Source organism: Diabrotica undecimpunctata, chromosome 9, assembly GCF_040954645.1.
Source record: "Diabrotica undecimpunctata isolate CICGRU chromosome 9, icDiaUnde3, whole genome shotgun sequence".
In the NCBI taxonomy this organism is placed as follows: domain Eukaryota; kingdom Metazoa; phylum Arthropoda; class Insecta; order Coleoptera; family Chrysomelidae; genus Diabrotica; species Diabrotica undecimpunctata.
Window position 1 is genome coordinate 57,073,431 of NC_092811.1, and position 19,061 is coordinate 57,092,491.

Genomic DNA, 19,061 nt, shown 5'->3' on the forward strand with positions numbered 1-19,061 from the left:
CGCCAAAAAGTAAGAGGAAATGTACTGAATGTGAGAAAATGGGGAACAAGAAGAAGGAAGTGTTGGAAAAAAAGTAGAAATATTAGATATTGTAAAGCGTAAGGAGTTAGTGGAATTAGAATTAAGACAAGTAGAATTAGCAATAAAAAAGCAGAAGCAGAATAAAAAAAAATAGAGATAAGAGAAATCAATAAATAAATACTTTATACCTTAGAAAATGTGTTTTACTAATTTACTTCATCACCTATTTCAATTGCCATATTATGTAAGACAGTAGTTGCAACTATTACAGCTAACGTTGTTTGCTCCTTGATGTGCATACCCACTGAAAAACATGGAAAACTTCTTTTCCAAATTCCAAATGCTGTCTCTACAACATTCCGAGTTCGTATGTGAGCACTGTTGTATGCATGTTCTGAACGGGTTTGTGGATTCAGCAGTGGTGTTAATAAATACTTCTTACAACCATATCCACTATCACCTAATAAGTAGCAGTCAGGAAATTCATTGTTTTCAAGTCTGGCCCGTAAGAGGGAATCATTAAAAATTGTTGAGTCGTGGACGCTTCCAGGCCACCGAGCAACTATATCTATAAATTTCAATTGGGCATTGCATGTTGCTTAAACATTTATCGAAAACCATTCTTTCCTGTTTCTGAACAACTCACCATGCTCTCCTCCAGGAGCTTGTATTTTTATATGCTCCAAGAACCCTCGGAAATCTTGAAATTTGGTAAAAATCATTTTACACCTTATTTAATTCATTACGGTTCTGTGGCAATTGTACAAACTGAGGACGTAATAGAGCAATGTAATGGGATACTTTTCTTACAATGCGACAGACTGTTGCTTTTGAAACATTAAAGTGATCACCAGTACATATTTGAAACGATTCTGTGCATAAAAACAAAGAGCAATTAACAATTTATTTCGTACATCTATTGGTCTATTTTTGTTGCTTACAGGATGCAATTGGTTACCGATCAAATTTAATAATTGATATACTGAATTTTTTGATAATCTAAACCTAGTTTTAAAGTCCACATCATTAAATTCAGCAAAAGGTTTTTTTCTTTGCAGCTGCAAGCGTGGTGTTCTCCTTCGCTGCTCATTTCCGTCATCAAAATTCAAATTGTCCGATATAATTACGTTTACCTGCAATACATTGTTGATAATTTTAAGTTAAACTAATGAATTTTCTTTATTATTGATATTTAAAGTGAGGTTAGCTGTCAACTTATTCGAAGACTAAATATTTATTTGGCCGGTATTGGAGCAATAACTTATTTGGGGTTTATTCATAGAGAATAAGTCCTATTTGAGGTTGGTGAAACGCAGATATGTCAGTTTTATTGGTCGAATAACTTTATTCATTGAATAGACTGCTATTTTTAGATTTGTTGTCTATAATTGTATATTTAAGAATACACCATTTTCTATTCGTCCAAGCTTTATTCGTTAAATTAAAATATACAATGTTAAATACCTCTTTACCTCGTGTTCTACATTCGAGTTAACCTATATCTCTATAAAAACAAAATCTTCTTCTTTTTATATTATTAGTGTCTATATAATATACCTACTCTCTAATAAAGATTTTAACGTAGAGTCGATATATATATTTTAACACCCCTCCTCGTTAAAATCTTCACAACAATATAAACGAAAACTTAAACTAATCCTAACAAATTACAATGTTTCAAAAATGCAATCGTAGGTAGACCTTTTGTTAAAATGTCTGTCTGATTCTTACAGAATTCAATATAACACAAATCAAAAAATCCCTTTTGTAATTGTCCAAATATAAAGTTAAATTTCAAATTTATATGTTTGACTCTTTTATTATTTAAAGGATTTCTGATCAAAGCAATACAACCCTGATTGTCTTCAAAAATTGTTAACTTCCTAACATTTAAATAAAAATCATTCAACAATTTTTTACACCATAATCCTTCACTCACTGCTGCGCAAAGAGCAACTAATTCCGCCTCTGTTGTCGACAAAGAAACACAGCTTTGCTTTTTAGTCACCCACATAAAAGTACAATCAAAGATCTTGAATAAAAAACCTGTGACTGACTTTCTGTCATAACAATCTTCTGCCCAGTCAGCATCAACATAACAAAGAAAGTTTGTTTCAAAATTATCACAACGTTTAAATTTCAGAAATATATCTTTTGTACCATTCAAGTACCTGAGAACTCTTTTAATATTAGTCCAAGCTATGTCTGAGGCCTTATCTTGATATCGGCTAAAATAGTTCACTGCATAGCAAATGTCAGGTCTAGTACCTAAAACTAAATACATCAAGCATCCTACTAGTTCACGAAAAGGTTTCTCAGTTACTTTCCGATCAATATATAAATCACATTTTAATTTTGTATCTATAGGTATTAATGATGTTTTGCAGTTTTCCATTCCAAATCGTTTGATTAAAGTTTTAATAAATGTATTTTGCTTTATCTCTAAAATAACTGTTAAGACTCCGTCATAACTATAGGGTAAGCAGTACAGTCGTTGGCACTCTTATAGTGATTGGCACTGCTGGAATATAATTGTAAAAAATAAGAATTCTACTCGAAACTGGAGTGTTAAAAACGGCAAAACGTAGCAATACATATCAGACATGCGTAGTACACATTGCGTTTGCTTATAATCAACACGGCAGTTACAGACTACCTACTATAGTCGACCTGTTCTAACGCTGTGCGAATATTAGTGAATTTTAGTGAAAATCTTAAGAATTTTTGTGTGTATTTGTTGAGTAGAAGTGAATATTACTTGAAATAAAAGGTTAGTGTTTATTAATATTATTAAGGAAACATTAATTTACGTTAATTTGAGTATATTTCGGGATGTTTTAAACGTTTAAGCTATAAATTGGGGGGTGCCAATAACTGTATAACAAAACCGTTAAATTACAATTATTGGCATAGGGTGCCAATAACTGCAATAGTTGTTAAATATGTAAAGTGCATTAAACTTAGTTTAAGGTGCTTCATAATTAAGTCTTTTATCTGAAAATATTTGAATTTTATACCAAATAACTTCATAGACAGTTGTTGGCACCAGTGCCAACAACTGTATTGTACTGGTGCCAATCACTGTGTAGTTAAAAAAATCTCATTTTATTTTACAGAAATCATAATTTTGAATTTTGTTTATCCTTTTACGAGACAATGTAATCAAAAGTCCAACAGACTTGTAGGGCTACTTGCGGAGTAGGAGGGTTAGCTTAAGCTCCATTGTTTATAATATTTCATTCTTATTTTCGCCGTTTATGACTAACTATGCAATTTATTTGCAGATAATTATCATGCCAAAATCAAAATCTGGATTAAAGTATTCAAGGAAGTATGATGAAGAAGCAGTCTCGAAAGCTTTAGATGACATAAATAATGGTTTGTCCAAAAAAGCTGCTTCAAAAAAATATGGAATTCCACGTTCAACTTTGCAGTTTCGTCTAAGTCAAAACTTTACGAAAACAGCTTTAGGACCAAACCCTATTCTTTCAGTGGAGGAAGAGCAGACATTGGTAGATTGGATACTGGAAAGTCATCGAAAAGGTTTTCCCCGAAGAAAAGAAGACTTGCAAATAAGTGTGAAGACTTTTTTGGATGATAAACCACAACCAAATCCATTCAAAGATAATCTTCCAGGAGACGGATGGTATAAGGCATTCTTGAAGAGACATCCAATATTATGCGAACGAGTACCTGAAGCAGTTACTACCGCGAGTTCTCGAGTTAGCGAAATGGACATTCGGAAATGGTTTCGTGGAATTGAAGTATACCTGAGGGATCAAAAATACTTCGAAATTCTCAATTCGCCTGGTCGAGTTTTTAATTCCGATGAAACCTGCTTTCTATTACGTCCTAAGAACAAATCCGTATTAGCGCCGAAAGGTGCAAGGAATGTGTATGAAGTAGATAATGCTCCAGCTAAATCCAATTTAACTGTTTTATTTACCTTTTCAGCTGAGGGACGGGTGACCCCTCCTTTTATTATCTATCCATACAAAAGGCTGCCTGCCAATATTGCTGCTTCAGTGCCTGACGAGTGGGGTGTTGGTACAAGTCCAAATGGATGGATGAAAACTGAGCTATTTTTTGAATATATAGGAAACGTTTTTCTAGTTCGAAAAGCTAGCTTCGAACCCACGACTCGCTCTCCACCAACCATCTGGCTGCCGTCCGCAGTGTCTCCATTGGTGACCTTTCTAGCACCACCAAAAAAAGGTTTCCGAGGTTACAATGTCTTTATGGAAATTCAACCCGAATTCTACAACCAGCTGACGTTTCAGTATTTAAGCCACTTAAATCATATTGGAAAAAAGGTGTTATGGAATGGAGGAGAAAACATAGCGTCGAAGCAATCACACAAGACAAAGTGGCAGGTATTATAAAAACAGTGATTGATGTTTATTTGAAACCAGAGATAACAAAAAATGGCTTTGTAGCAACAGGTTTATGTCCATGGAATCCAGATGCAATAGATTAAACCAAATGCATTGGAAAAAACTTGATTTCACCTTCTCCTACTCAAAATTTAAAAATAAACGACCTACCTTATGAAAAATTTAAAGAAATTGTAGGACCAACACTTCTTGAAAATTTTAAGAACATAAAAGAAATTACAAAGGATGGGACCGAAGAATTTTGGATTCTGTATAAACTATGGAAACAATTCGACAAAGTTGAAGATAATGAAAATTCTCAGCAAGTCACAGATCCGGAATCCTATGAAGAGGCTCAAAATGAATTAGAAAACATAGGAGTCAAAACCACTCAGAATAAATTAGAATGTGTGGAAAGCAACAGTGAGCAAGTACTAAATGAACACAGTCATTTAAACGAATTTGACTCTGGGCATATTATCATTGACATAGCTGACGATATTGACATCAACAACATTAGCGAACTATTCAATACAGGGGAGGATCCATTAGTATTTGCTGATTTGGGGACAGAAGATCTAAAAATAAACAGCAGCCCACAACATGGGCATAACAAAGATGATAATCTTCCATCAACAAGTAGTGAAATTAATATTAGAAGTGAATCAAACAATATGGATAAAAATTCAATGAAAGATTATTTAGTATGGCCGGAGAGTCCCATTAGGAAAGGTAAAAGAGATACTGAACGAATTCCTTTCGTACTCACCTCAGAACAATGGAAAAAGATAAATTTGGAAAAACGAGGAAAAAAAGAAAATCTTGAGAAGGAAAAAGAAGAAAGGAAACGTAAACGAATCGAAAAGAAAGAAAAAACGCAATTAGAGAAGAGCGTTTCCAAAAGAATATGTGGAGTAAAAAAGATATTGAAAAATATTACACACACAAACATATTAAGGCTAGCCCTAATGTGTCAAATAAAGCTAACGCCACTTTAAGCCATAAAATTGGCGTACCGGAAAAAACAGAAGTCGAGAACATTAGTGATAAAACTAGTGCGTCAGAAAATATAAATATAATATCCAATATTCAAGTAAAGAGTGCGATAGAAAGTGTCAAGAGAAATCTGCTTAGTGATGAAACACATGAAATCGAAAACAAAGCAAAAACCCAATCGAAGAAGAGTGCTACCAAAAGAAGTTGTGGAGGAAGAAAGACATTAAAAAACAATACAACCAAAAAAATATTCAAGGCTAGCACTGGTGTGTTGAATAAAGCTAGCTCCAATTTAATTTATAAAATTGGCGTAACGGAAAAACCTATTGAAATCGAGAACATTAATGATAACACTAGTGCATCGGAGAATATTAATATAATATCCAATATTAAAATACAAAGTGCGATAGAAAGTGCCAAGAGAAATCTATTTAGTGATGAAAAAGATGATGGGAATAAAGAAGTTGTGGGTACAATATCTAAAATACGCGGGGAAGGGGTGATTAAGGGATTATGTTTTAGTTGTACAAAGAACATACATAATGCATGTCCAGGTTATAAATGCTTGAACTGCAGTCGAGCCTACCATGAAAATTGTATTAATAAACATATGTTTAATGTAATACAGACGAGATTTTTAAATGTAAAACAAAAAAGAATTAAACAGTTGTTAGTTATTCAATCTACGCTTATTATTTACTTACATCTTTCTGAGGATCTATTACATCTATTTACTTACATCTTTACCTTTCTGGGAATCAAGAAGTGTCCGTTGAAGAGAAAAAAATAAATATGTTAGTTTATGTCATTATATATAGTTTATACATATTATTATATTATAATTTTTTAATTTTTAATAACTTTCTCTGTCTCTCATCAGACATTTGAGTCAACATTTTTATTCCAGTCAAAACACAATTTAACATTTAACAACGTTATTATCAGAACACCTAATGTTCCTGGTGTCAGCAGTTATTCATCCATCGAGACAGACATTAGCAAAATTTATTATTTCGCTTGCTTGGTAAACAGTTAAAAAATGTGAAGGGGAGACATCAAACTATTTATGAGATTTTTATTACTTACATGGTCACGAAAATGTAATAAGTATCAAATATTATCACTCGTAGACATCTGTCTTGAAATAAATATTTTATATTGTAAAATATTTGGAAAAGAGGTTATTTTTTTTATTTACTGTCCGAATTTTGCACAACATTAAATGTTGTGCAAATTTTGTACACAACATTTTTATTGTCGATGTTGGGTGTTGAGAGTGTCCGTTGAAGGGAGTTAAAGGGATAGTTTCATATACATATATAATATATAAGCAGACAAGGAGTCTTCTGCTGACAATAAATGAACATTTTTTTTATGATATTGGGTATATTTTTATGATATATTATGCAGCAAATGAAAAAGTTTACTCTTTTAAATTAAAAAAAAAATTGTTTATATACCATTATCTATATAATCAAATGATTTTTTAAAACTGTCAAACTGTCCGTATAGAGGAGGTGTCCGGAGAAATGAGGTGTCCGTTAAGAGAGAGTTAACTGTACTTAGCTTCCATTTTGGTTGTTCATGCTTAATTTGGTCCCCTCAAAATTAGCTGTGCCAATCACTGTGTACCAAAATGTGCCAATCTCTATAGCACCAGTGCCAATCACTATGATTTTGGGTATTTTCTTGTTTATTAATTTTTATTATTAATACATGAAAAGTTAACACAAAGTTAAAACCAAAATATGATTTTTCACTAATTTGAGACACTGTAATTTTTGTTTTGAAATATTGCAACTAAAAACACATCTGTGGTGAAATAATAATTAACGAGGCATTGCTTAAAGTGCCAATGACTGTACCGCTTACCCTATTCAATATTTTATTTAAAACATGGGTAGGCTGCGGAACTGCGAACCCGACGCTGGATTCTTCGCGGCAGTTAAAGGCGCCACCGGGGCGAGAAAAATGACCGCCAAAAATCGCCACACGTAAAAGAGTCAGACATCATATCATCACGTAGCGAGTCTAAGTTCGACTCAAGCGGACGAACAGTACGGACGTGTTCAAGAGAGAAACGTGCTTAGGTGGGGGCAACTGACCTACTGTCAACGGAGCTTTTCAGCTCTAGGTGAGTAAGACACCGAGTGTGGCATAGGCAATTGTTCTACATAAAAGCGAAAAGCGGATGCGAGGTTATTACTAGTTAAACCGTCGAGGAGCTGTTTTTATAAGCTCCTCGCGGAGGCTATAATACCTTCACGTTTGCGAAGAATTCGGGATCACCTCAGTGTGTCGTCAGGGATGACACTGTAAGGCCTTGACATTTGACAAGGTCGGACAGAAACAGTCCCTGCTCCTGAGGTGTGAGAAACTGGAAGAGCATCCCTACATTTTCCGTACATTTTATGAACCATTTGTTCACTGCCTTACGGCAGTATGAGTGATATCCCCCCCCCCCCCAGAAAGTGTTGTCACGCAGGTGACAACACAAGAAGAAGAAAATGATTTAACCAAATCATCAAATCCCTTAGTTGCCAGCTCGATATAGCTTTATAATAAATTTATTGAATCTACAAATCCCGCGATCGACGACATAGAAATCGTGATATCTTCTGACGATGACTCCTATCTGCCCAAGTCGGAGGAAGAAAAAAAGAGCGAAATCGACACCGATGACGAAGTGAATACGATGGATGCCATCGACTAAGAGCCGAGCCCAGCCGCAGAATCGCACGAAGCCCCACCCCCAACTGAAGTAGAGACACCCCCCGTCGTGGACATCGTCTACAAAAATAAAGCCGAGCCCGAAATCGGCAAGAAAATGAGAAGGCTAAGGCCCAAAGAAGACTCTCCGGAAGACAAGGAAGTGAAGAAAAAGGCCAGAGAAATGGCGGAAAGGGAAAAGGCCAATGAGCTTTTAAAGTCGGTCAATGTACTGACGGAACAAATTAAATCCCTAAAGGAAGAAAGCCGTATCCGCGAGGAAAAGGCGAATAAACAGATTTAAGACCTTCTCGCTCAGATGACTGAGCTGAGAAAAGAAAACAAGGAAAAGGATAAGGAGATCCAAAAGCTAGTACACCATATAATGGCATTATCATCCGCCAAAGAGAAAGAAGAATCAATATTGGAAATCGACCCGTGGAAAGCCTCCCTCGAAAGCGACGTCGTAAAACTAGTTGAACTAGGACTCGGTTCACCTCCCCCCGCAAAGCCATCCGGTAGCAAGGGCAAGCCTAAAGAGCCGGAAACAATTACAACAACTAAAGAACCTGCAGGTTGGACACAAGTCCAAAACAAAAAAGGGAAAAAGACAGGCACCACTACTGAGAAATTAGACAGTAGTGTGAAAACAAAAATAAGCGTCGCCGAAAAACAGACGCAAATAATAAATCAGCGCAAAGAAGAAGAAATGGACAGGACCATAAAATCAAGACAGGAAAGAAGACAAGCACTAGACAAGAAAAGTGAAGATAAGAAAAAGGAATTACAACCTCCATCAAAAAAAGTTGACGAGAAGAAAAAGGAGACTCAAACTCCTAGTAAAAAAGTTGATATTAAGAATAAGGAGTCACAACCTCCTAGCAAAAAATATTAAAATTACTCAACCTATTTTAGGAGTTTCATTGATACTAAAGATTGTAATATGGAGAAAGAATATTAATGTAAAATTGAATTCTCCTACATTATAAAAAAGGTTTTGGGTAAATTTTGTATGAGATTAAATCAATCTTAACCTTTTCACTGCGGGAACCGGATATACACGCAAAATAATTTCGTGCCTCTACAACGGGAACCGGCTAAACACGCGTACCCTTTTTCGGCATTCGCTGCGGAAACCGTATGAATCAGTTACTGCTTACGTATTGTATGTTGCCTGTAGAAAAAAGTTAAGCATGTTATCAAAATTTAGAATCAAAATTTTATGCTTCACTGCGGGAGCCGTACAAATCCGCACCTTTTGACACAGGCACGCACTACAGGGATTTACTTGTAAAATCTTAGTATTCCCTTTCGCCGTATTTATGTACGATAGTTTTTAGCAGCGTATTTTAATTTATTTTTTTTGGGAATTTACTTATGTGAATTACAGCTGCTGATAAACCTATTTGAAAAATATGAAAAAAACTGTCGAATTATGAGTTTTAGTAAATACAATAGAATTGTATCAAATTTCACAGAATGGTTAACAGGTAAGAAATATTCAAATTGAAATAATTTTATTACCTATTGCATTAATTAGCTAATAGTAAAGATGGTTCAAGACAGCTTGTCATATTGTAGGGTACCGATTGTTAAAAGATTTTTATTTACTACCTTAAATTTACGATATAAATATTTTAATATTATTCAAGTTGGACCGAAATGAAAGACTTATTAATTTATATTTAAATGGGAATAAGCCACAATTAAAGGTTAAAATACGTTTATTGACGTTTCAATTTCCACTTCGGAAATCGTTCTCAAAATACAAACATTAGTTTAACATTAGTTTGTATTTTGAGAACGATTTCCGAAGTGGAAATTGAAACGTCAATAAACGTATTTTAACCTTTAATTGTGGCTTATTCCCATTTAAATATAAATTAATTTAAAATGCCACAAGAAAATAGCTTCAGAACAATAGAAAGACTTATTGTTGTCAAAACATATTTTTTGGATTAGTTCTATAATATAAAGAATTTATAATACTTGACCATTTGAAAAACCTTATAAGATAATATTTTATGAATATTCAAAGAAGACGGGAACTACACACTTGATAATGTTAAGATTATTTCTTTTAAGCCACAAATGAATTCTGCATCTCTCCTCCGGTTTGCGTGCAGCGTCTATTTCTATTATAATCATATTTTTGTACACCATTCTGTACTAGTAGTGTATTTTTTTTACAAAAATAAGTGGGTGCGTCTTAAATTTAGATTTCTTATACATTCTTGACTAATAAAAGCAATTGCTGAGTGGAATGGCTCGTATACGCAAATATCTTAGCGAAAGTGAACTATATGAAATTTTATTGGAAAGTGACAGTGAGAATGAGTGTATTCTTCAAGAATCTGATGCAGAAAGTGATGAATCTGGAGAAGAAAATGATAATAAAGAGACTCTGACTCTACCATCAACACAGGTTAGTGAACATAGTGCTTTAACTTTGGAATCTACTTCTCTTCAAAAAGCTAAACGTCGCGTCGTAAATGTGAAAAGAGTCCGTTATATAAATGGGAAAAGGGAGACCTACAACCAACAGTTCATAATTCTAACGACAATACATCAGGGTGTTTGAATGAAAATTTAAAATGTAGTCCAAGTGTTTTAAGTAGTTTCAAAACTTTTTTTCTTTGACTTTTATGAAAGCAATTGTTGTTGAAATTAACAATTTTTAGTCTAAGTATTTGGTGGGTTCTTATTTGACACTCCACCCTGGAAAATTATCGGGGAGTTGGTTCGTCAACAACCGCCTTACACAACAAAACCTATTACGTAGCCTTCATTGATGCATACCTACAGGACGCTCAGAACGTGGAGATAGATTACCAACAGGCTCGGTCATTCAGATCCACCCTAAAAGGACTAGCTCAGATAGCAGATCTCTTCAAAGAACCTGATGATGACGATTCCGAGCCCGGCTGCGGAGATGAAGAGGAATTACCAGTTCGTCCTCAACCGAAACGCAGAAGGAGCCGCTCGGAAGAAAGCCGTTCATCGAAGAGACCGACATACCACCCTTCCAGTCAAACCGATCCGGACGTCGGGGAATCTCAATCCGTCACTGAAGAAGATCCCGATCTTGATCCGGATGAGAGAGAGATGGAAACTGAGGACCCATCAGTTCCCGAAGAAACCGAGATGAGCAGATCCCAAATCCAACCCTCAATGTCGTTAATCCCGAGAAGATTCCGAGAGAAATCCCCGGATCCGTTGTCTCATTAAGTTTGGAAGATAGTACTGTGTACCTCCTTGAACCAATTAGAACTACAGACCTTTCTACTACAACTCGCATTCAAAAGTTCTTCACGGACCTTCATGACATGATTGATCAAGATGATATTAAGCGGTTTATACAATCAGTGATGGAACTAAACAAAAATAATCCCTCCGCTCTGGACAGAGTTGTCTTCACAACGAAAGTTTGATGCTTTATAAGGGAAGGAGCATTTAAAGAATATATACCCTCTAAAAGGCACAGATTTAGAATTAAATTCCACGTTTTATGTGACTGTGAGACAGGCTACAATTTGAACTTTATCATTTATACTGGGTCTAATACGGTCATTAAAATCTTCGATAAAGACCTAAAAAAAGGCATAGCCTGTACTACGCCATGTTTTGAAAAATACCATTGTATAAAAATTTTTTAATTTTCCTTTTAATTTTTCCATAATTTATTTATCTCTATCTTAAAATAATTCGAAGTCAACAGATCTCTGTTGTGAGTGGCATATCTCTGTTGACCACTGAATATAATGTAATCGGCCCACGCATCGGTTAGATTTAAACGGTTTTTACACTAATGATATCTTACCCTTACTAAGCAAATAATTAATTAACTTGTTATTCTTACTAAGCAAATTTAACAATAATTTAATATGAAAATGTATTTTTTATCAGTCGTGTGGTTTAGCTATCCGTGACTTGGTGTTTAATTTCATTTTTTCAGTGTTTCAGTTTTTTAATTTCTTGAAAATGTATTCGCGTGCGAAAAATATGGTTAATTTAGATTTAAATAGTTTTCACCAAAATAAAGAAAATCGAGATAATCTCAAAGGTAAGTGAAACATTAATTTTTATTTTATATTTGTTTGTAGTGATACCTGTACCTGACTAATATTTGTGTATTTAGCATACCTTTCCTACACTTCTAGGGTCCCGACGGGCGTAAATGAAAGGATGAACTGTAGGTAATGATGCTGGTTCATTGGCCCATTTACCTGTATTTGTACACCAAGTGATTAAAATTTTAATGTTTTTTTAATTTAAAATTTTTAGTTAAAATTTAAAAACTAATTTTTTTTTTACTTACAGATTTATCTGGACGAGACGAATATGTAGAGCTCCATAATAACTCACCCAGTATACCAATTGAAGAACGCAGTCAGGATATAATACAAGCACAGTATGTGGATGTGGACGAAAGAGCTGAGTATGCAGAGCTTAAAAATGTGACACTAGATCTAGATAATATTTATATTATAAACAATGAGAAATTAAACTTGGCACCGGAGTTTCAAGATCTACACCAAGTAGCACCCCATCTACCTGAAGTTCAACAAGACCCTAATATGCCTGGATCATCTACATCTGTAATATCCTTTAACGACGACAGTGCTCAAAATTGGAAACCTCAAAACCGTCAAGTCCTTATAGCAGAAACTTCCAGTTATTCTGATAATAATGACAATAGTGTAGTACCATGTTCCGCCACTTCTAAAAACCCAACTGAAGAACTGTTATCTCGAAAACGAAAGCGAAACCCAAACAACTGGAAGAGAAATTCACAAAAGACATTGAGAATGGCAGGCAAAGAATATCAAAATAGAACAGGGAATAACATTCGAGCTAGGATGGTTAGAGATGTTACCTGTAAATGCCATTATAAGTGCAATACCAAAATAGAAAAAACACAGCGTGAGCAAATGTTAAGTGAATATCTAAGTCTGGATTCTGAGAGATCAAGATGGGCTTTTATTGGAAACAGAGTAAAGCGTATTCCTGTGAAAAGAAGGTACTGTGGAGACAATAACAAACGAGCCCATACCTTACAATACACGTTGATTTGCAATAAGCAGAGGGTCCAAGTGTGCAAACAGTTGTTTTTGGCTACATACGACATCTCAAGCAAAAAATAATGCAACAAACCAACATATATGTGTCTGATAGATTTGAAGAACGCGTTTGATAGAGTGAGAATTCGGGACGCGATACATTTATTATATGAAAAGGGAATATCACTGGATTTAGTAAAAACCATTGAGAATATATATAAGATAACATAGCTATGGTAAGGTGTAAAAGAAAACTATCGCAACTTATCAAATATGAAACTGGCCTTAGACAAGGAGATTTGCTGAGCCCGTTAATATTTAATCTGATAATGGATGAAATCATAAAGAAAGTTAAAAGAGGATATAGAATGGGAGAAAAGGAAATAAGGATAATATGCTACGTAGACGACGCCATAATAACAGCCGAAAATGAAGATGACCTACAAAGATTAATTAAAGAATTCGAAGATACGGCGCTCATATAACATGGAGATCTCAACAGAGAAAACTAAAGCGATAGTGATATCAGCGGAACCGAGACGATGTAAACTAGTCGTAAATAACAAAATAATAGAACAAGTGATGAAAACTGAATACTTGGGAATAAAACTGTCAAGCTACGGAAAAGTGGAAGAAGAAGTACAAAAACAAGTGAACATGGCAAACAGTGCAGCAGGATGTCTCAACAACACAATCTGGAGAAACAAATACCTAGCAATGGAAACGAAAACCAGGATATATAAATCAACAATAAGATCGATAATGACGTACACAGCGGAAACAAGAGCAGATACGGCAAAAACTCAAAGACTACTGGTAATAACAGAAATGAAAGTCTTACGAAAAATAACAAACCAAACTATAAGAGATAGAGTAAGAAGTGAGGAAATACGAGCGAGATGTGGTATAGACGAAATAAACGCGTGGACCAAAAGAAGAAAAGTGGAATGGAATCAACACATCGAAAGAATGACAGAAAATAGAATAGTACGAATAGCACGAGACAAATCGCCAAATGGAAGAAAATCATTGGGACGACCGAGGAAAAGATGGCCAGACAACGTCAATTGAGGCTAAAAACCGAAGTAAAACAGGCATTAAGCCTATTTATAAAGTAGGAAGAAGAAGAAGAAAGATTTGTCCCGTTTGTTAATAATAAATAAATATAAATAAATGTAATAATAAATGTAAGTTCCATCAAACATTTACTTTTTATTTCCCAAAATACATTCCTAATATGCAGAGGATGACGCCACTTTTAGTACTTCATACAATGGCGTTGACGTCTAATTTACATCCTCAGCGCTAAAATAGACGTTCGAGAACATTGGACGTATTATGGGCGTTCGATTAGGTCCAATTAACGTCCCGGTACGTCCACCGAACGTCCGCTCGGGACGTAAAATGGACGTCCATAGGAGGTTTGGCGTAGCGACATTCGCGCCAATATAGGACGTCCTTGGGACCAAAGTGGAAATTCGAGGGACGTCCTTAAAGTACGTGAGGGACATACTATGGACGTCCACTGGACGTAAGTGTGCTATTGGGGAATATTTTAGATATTTAAATGACAATGAAGATAACAAGGAAAATGCAGATATAGAAAACACATTTCCGAGCACCATGACAGCATCAGAAACTGAAACTGGAGAGTTTTTACTTGGTGATAATACTTTTTCATATGTTCCATGTAATATTTATAAAAAGTGAGTTTTTAGTTTAATTTATAAAACCAAGGATTATAACTATGAAAACCTAATTATATGTTTTAGAAATAAAACCGTTGAAGACATGTCAAGCAGCGATTTTTCAATACCTGGAAAGGCTAGAGATATTAAAAAATACTGTTAAGAGTCAAAAAACAAAATAAAGTATTTACAACAATATGTCAGAAGAATGAGAATAAAAATTACATATCTAACTTCACTTTTAACATTATTGAAAAAAAGCTATTGCTTAATGAAAACTCTGAATGGTCAATAATTATTTTAATTGATAATAACATATTTTTATTATTAAGGCTTCATTACCAAGGGCCACTAACGGTATTTAAAAAATGTTAAAAGGACCAAAGAAACAAAAGTATAGTTTAAGAAGCTTTGCGCTCACATTGTCATTTTACTCTATGAGGGCATACAAATCTGTTACAAAAAACATTTAATCAAACATTACCATATCCAAGAACAATTTCAAACTGATACCAGTTCATAGATGGTAAATCTGGATGGACATAAGAAGTATTGCAACGCTGAAAATGAAAGCAATGAAACCCAAATGGCAAATACAAGAGTCCTTTGTAACCCCGTGTTGGACGAAATGTCTATTCGGAAACAAATTGAATGGACTGGAAATAAGTTTTCCGGTTATGTAGACATTGGGGCAAACCTTAATAGTGATGAACTTCCTGAGGTCAAGGAGGTATTGGTTTTATTTTATTTTTATGTTGGTTAGTTTGAACAGTTCCTGGAAAAAAACCAGTCGGGTATTTTTTATTAAATGGAATAACTGGCTCTGAGAAAGTAGCATTAGTTAAAAATTGCTTAGTATTAATACATGATACTAATGTAGTAGTTACAACAATGACATTTGATGGTGCACCATCTAACCTTCGAATGGCTGCCGAATTAGGAGCAGATTTTAACATATCTTATATGAAAACTCATTTTCAACATCCTGTTTCTCTAGATAATATATATTTCTTCTCAGATATATGTCACATGCTCAAATTAGTTGGCAAATGCTTGGAATTAGAAAAAATACTTGAGAATGAAAATCAGCAAATTAATTGGGCATTCAGCAACAAATTAGTTGACTTTCAGTATAGTGAAGGCCTTCTTGCCGCCACAATACTCAGGAGTAGTAAAAAGAAAAAACTGAAGGTAAAAGTAGCTGCTCAAACGCTCAGTAAAAGTGTAGCAGAGGTTCTCTTGTACTTGTCAAAGAACCTTTGCATACATGAATTTAAAGCGACAGAAGAAACGGCTTCTTTTATTCAAAAATTAAATGATGCTTTTGACATATTCAATTCTAAGAATAGATTTGCAAAGTATTTTTATAAAAAACTATCTGTACTAACTAGTAAGCCATTTTGTAAATATTTGGATGAATTTGACAGGTATATTCTTAATATTTCTTGTGGAGGTATTCCAAGTTTGCAGTTTAGAAAAAGACAGGTTTTTTAAGTTTTCTTGTTTGTATTAAAAGTTTAAACAAAAACATGTTGAAAGAAAAAATAATCTTAAGTATATTTTAATATACAAACTATCTCAAGACCATTTGGAGCTATTTTTTTGGGGACCAGCATATGTACGAATTTGCTAATGTAATACAAACCAAAATAAATGCACCCGTCCAAATTTCTCTAAGGGCAATTTTTCAAGTGGCTGAAATGGACATTTATGCGAATAATTAGAATTTTATCGATTCAAAATGATTTACCTTATTTCCTTTATATATTATTTGTGGATAATAACATATTTGTTTTTATTATTAATGGAGCTTTGCTGGTGGTGAACAATATCATAGTAAGAAAGGTAAATTAGTACCTGCTAAGGTTATGAAACCGCCATGTTCATGCCGTTCAAAGTGTTATGAGAAGATAACTTATAATGAAAGATTAGATGTTTTCAATGTTTATTGGGACAAAGAAAAAGCCCTAATGTAAAGAGGCAATTCATTTTATCTTGCTTAAATACCATTCCTATTTTTATAAGAGAAAATTTCATTGAGAATTTGAACGTTGAGCTAGATTGGGGACCGTGTATGTGTTTTTTTGATTGTATTTCATAAATACAATATAAATACAACCAAAAAAACACATACACGGTCCCCAATCTAGCTCAACGTTCAAATTCTCAATGAAATTTTCTCTTATTATAAAATTACACGTTCTCTTTTGGGACGTTAGTTATGCTAATCTTGTCAGTAAGGATGAAGGAGGTAAATACAATGACTTAATTTCTCTCTTACCTTTTATTCCCAGTTATTTCTATGGATTTTATAAGTACACTATAAATACATACACTATACTGTGTATGAAATGTATTATTAAAATTTTGAAATGTTTTGTTTTTTAATAAATCATTGACATATCATACGCTTATTATATTATTATACCTGCTATAAAATCAACATAAAGAAACAATATTTCAAACTGAATAGTGAATGATAATAATTTTCAACAATAATACTCTTATATTATGTCCATCGAACACATATCAAGCCTAGATGTATACAATACTATGTCCACAAAATATGATTTTTTTAAGGTAACTGTCATAATTAAAATTCAAAAATCACTATTTCCATTTGCCTAAGAGTACTATTAACAATTTGTAGCGGTTTCATTAAGAATTTTCTATTAGCTACGAAGAACCAAATTGTTATAACTTAAAATTCAAGAAAATTTGCTCTCCTAAACAATGAGCAAATTGTGACATAGTATACTTTACCTCCGGGGTACATATATATATATACAGGGTGGTCCTTAAGTAATTGTACAAACGAAAACCGTAAATTCTACACTTTAAAATATTACGATTTAAGCCAACTTGCTTTAATAAAATGTTGATATTAAGAAAGATACAGGGTGTTAAATTGGAAATTTAAAATTCTATTTTTCGCTTTAACTTTTACGTTTGTAAATATTTTTGGACAAAAATTTATAATTGGATGCTTTAAAGAAGGATAAATTATAATTTTATACAAACTTTAATGTAACTGATAGAGGGCGCCACATATGCCACATGTGTGGCATAGATTTGCGCTTAACTTTTTTGATCTTAAAGTTAGCTCTATTTGTGTTAAAAAATATTAAAGATACATTATTTTTACAAGGACAAGGTATACTTGTTGAGAACCTCAAAATTTAACCGTTTTCGAGATATTCGCATTTTATAAGTCAGCTGCATAATAATTCTTAGTTGTAATATTTGTGCGGTGAAGCACTGAATACCTGTAGATAAGCATAATTCACAGTTTATTCTTATTACAACAACTCAAAGATGATATTGTAACATTACAAAATTTTTGTTATGTCTGCTAAATGTCTTATGAAAATATTCTTCATCTTCTTCTTTAGGTGCCGTGTCCGTATTCAGACGTTGGCCGTCATCATGTTTACAATTTCCCTTTTATATCGCTTCTTAAGTTTCTATACCTACTGGAGTTGTATTACTTTTTTTCTATAGTAAAATGCTGAAAACCCAAAATATGTGGTTTATGTAAGATGGTACACCACCACATTCTAGAGAGAAGGCAGTGAGAACATACTTAAATATAACTGTTCTGAACGTTGGATTTATCGTGGCAGTCATATTCCTTTGCAATGTGGTGAGATATTGATATAATTATTTATAATTATAATATATAATTATTTAATTTATAAAAAATCTCAAAAGAATACTTATCATTCATTACGTAAATTATTTAACCATTTTTATTAGGACAATTAGAAACTAAAGCCCAGGTATTGAATAACACATATGTGTCTTGTTTCATAATACTTTTGCTACCAATCTAACCTTAAAGACTCAGCATTTTTACAAAAACATCATCGTTGGCCTAATAACCGATATTGTTATAAATATAGTAAACACACAGGTAATTTAGTTTAGCATAATATTAGTTCGTTAGTTAATCATAATAGACCATTTGTTCGAGATGTAATTATAGTTACTCGTAAGCTGTAACGTAATCATATAAATAAGTAATGACATCTATAGGTTATTCCGTGTTTATACAAGTAACCAATGAATCAAATACATCACAGTTTAACCTCTGCCACAACTAAGATGTAGTTCCATAATATACCATAAGGTTTGGATATGTATCCAAAAGAATATATTCATCCATTATACATTATAGCCACCACGTAGCCCAGAATTTAATCCGCTTGATTTTG